The sequence below is a fragment of the Carassius auratus genome, chromosome 46, assembly GCF_003368295.1.
Source record: "Carassius auratus strain Wakin chromosome 46, ASM336829v1, whole genome shotgun sequence".
NCBI classification, from domain to species: domain Eukaryota; kingdom Metazoa; phylum Chordata; class Actinopteri; order Cypriniformes; family Cyprinidae; genus Carassius; species Carassius auratus.
The window spans coordinates 3,144,948-3,148,173 of NC_039288.1; positions in this window are offsets into that span (position 1 = coordinate 3,144,948).

Sequence of the window (3,226 nt, forward strand, 5' to 3'; positions counted from 1 at the left end):
AGTGAGGAGGTTAAGCCCCCGGGTGGTGTTTATGTCTTCAGATAAATGAATCAGGTTGACTAACAAATCTATTTTGCAAGCACAATAGTGGTGTAAAACAACAGACTTTGATGAGCAGATCAAGACACTCACACAGGAACTCACACGAGATCAGGACTGCAGAACGCATGTGGTTTCATCCTTTGTTAAGCAAAACTTCACTGCACTGCAAGAACTGTTTATAATATATTACAAGTCTATATTAAACATAAAAATTATTTAATTAATTATAAAATGTGTATTTGATGTCAATAGTTCTCTTCTTCTTTTTTTTTTTTTTTGGGGGGGGGGGGCATCAGGATGCAGATTTTACATCAGAGATTAAGTGGTGATCTGGAACAATGCATCCTAACTTGTTTTATCTTGCTTAGTTTTGTTCATGGCATGTCACATAACCAGTCCATGTTGGCATCTGCCTAATTCAGGTCGTTTTTAGTGAGATAGATTACTATGGCACAGTCATTGTTATCTGTGTCACCAGTATCGTCAGTGTTGTTTCTTTTCCAGGATAATTAGACACCAGACATCAGTGGATGGGTCACTCGTCATTTAATCTCAGTTAAAAGAAGTCAAGCAGTCCTTTGAACTGTGTGAGTATTCTCTTTTCATTTCTCTCCCATACATACCAAATGCCTAAAGAGTAAAAAGGAGGATGTGCATTGAAATTCAGGCTTGCTGACAAGAAAAATAAAATTAGACATTCATCAAATCATCAAAAAACATTAGGGGAAAATAATGTTGTTATCAGGATTTGATAAAGAATGTATATCTAAAATGATTATTAAAGCTAAGATGAAAATAGATAAATTAAAATGCATATTGCACGTTAGAGACCCAGAGAGTCATTGTATGGAAAAATAATGTAAGCAAACTTAAATTAAATACATTCAGTGCACACAGACTGATGTAGTCTAAGTCTTTGATTCATTTAATTGTGATGATTTTGGCTAACATTGAACAAAAACCCACCGATTTGCTATCTTAACAAATTAGAATATGGTGACATGCCAATCAGCTAATCAACTCAAAACACCTGCAAAGGTTTCCTGAGCCTTCAACATGGTCTCTCAGTTTAGTTCACTAGGCTACACAATCATGGGGAAGACTGCTGATCTGACAGTTTTCCAGGAAACAATCATTGACACCCTTAACAAGGAGCCACAAACATTCATTTCCAAGGAAGCTGGCTGTTCACAGAGTGCTGTATCCAAGCATGTTAACAGAAAGTTGATTGGAACAAAAAAGTATGGAAGAAAAAGATGCACAACCAACTGAGAAAACAGCAGCCTCATGAGGATTGTCAAGCAAAATCAATTTAAGAATTTGAGTGAACTTCACAAGGAATGGACCGAGGCTGGGGTCAAGGCATCAAGAGCCATCACACACAGATGTGTCAAGAGATTTACTGAACCAAAGACAATGACAGAGGCATCTTACCTGGACTAAGGAGAACAAGAACTGGACTGTTGGCCAGTGGTCCAAAGTCCTCTTTTCAGATGAGAACAAGTTCTGTATTTTATTTGGAAACCAAGGTCCTAGAGTCTGGAGGAAGGATGGAGAAGCTCATAGCCCAAAATGCTTGAAGTCCAGTGTTAAGTTTCCACAGTCTGTGATGATTTTGGGTGCAATGTCATCTGCTGGTGTTGTTCCATTGTTTTTTGGAAACCAAAGTCACTGCACCTGTTTACCAAAATATTTTGGAGCACTTCATGCTTCAGAAAAAAGAGACCAAAAAATGCAGATGAGCTGAAGGCCACTGTCAAAGAAACCTAGGCTTCCATACCACCTCAGCAGTGTCACAAACTAATCACCTCCATGCCACGCTGAATTGAGGCAGTAATTAAAGCAAAAGGAGGCCCTACCAAGTATTGAGTACATGTACAGTAAATTAACATACTTTCCAGAAGGACAACAATTCACACACAAAAAAAATGTTTTTTATTGGTCTTATGAAGTATTCTAATTAGTTGAGTTTTTGTTAAATGTGAGCCAAAATCACCACAATTAAAAGAACCAAAGATTTAAACTACTCCAGTCTGTGTGCATTGAATTTATTTAATACAAGAGTTTCACAATTTGAGTTGAATTACTGAAATAAATCTATTTGTATTAGTTCAAATATTCCAAGTAATCACAAATAAAGTTATTAAAAACAGCATGTTATACTGCAGAGTATTCTAATGCCAGCAACCAAGTTTTCACCATATAACGTATCTTATGAGCGCCTCATGGCTTGGTTTTTTTCAGATAAGCATTTTCAGCTGTTAGACCTTATTTAGACAGGGGTGTGCCTTTCTGGATCAAGAAAATCGAGATAAGTGACAATGCTCTTCAGCAAAATGTTTGGCACATGACTAACACTAGTATCCAAAATACTAAGTTCCAAATAAAAACACTATATACACAGGTTGATAGAACACTGACTTTCTTGATTTTCGAAAACTTAACTTCTGTCTTAAGAATATTTTGCAAGAATGTGTAAGAATCTGGTAAGCTGCCATACAAAAACATTCCTGTGTGAATGGAAAAGGCTAATGTTGCAATACTGAAAATCCAAGTTATGGATTATTAGAATGTAAAAAAATAAATAAAATACAAAAATAAAAAGAAAGTGAATTGCTTAATAAATAACATTGGTAATATTTGTTCTTTCTTGATATATAAGTGAAATATATACATTGTTGAAAAAAAAATACTATAATAACTATTCTCAGGAAAACAATATAAAATGATGACAAACAAATCTATAACAATAGAAATATTACATCTATCCAAACATGTAACAATCTACCAAAAAAAAAAAAAAAAAAACAACGTCCTGTTACGGTATATGTAAAATCAATACACAGAACCACAACTGATACATTCAGGACCACAATGCTTCTGAACAAACGCTGTGTTTTAAGAAACTTATTGTTGTGTCTTTAAAGACTATTTTGTTGGCAGTAGCAATTTAAGGTTCACAGAGGTCTTGATCTTTATTTTAATTTTTTTGCTTACTCAGCCCTAAATGCCATTAGCATTTGTCTCTGTATCAGAGATGAGAGAACCTTGTAGTTATACACAATGACGCATGCTCTAATTTATTTAAAGCAAACTAGCCCTGCCAAAAAGATGCAGCACATTAGAAAAATGCACACTTGCTGTTTTAGGCTAAATTCAGTTGCCTATATATTAAAGAGAAAGT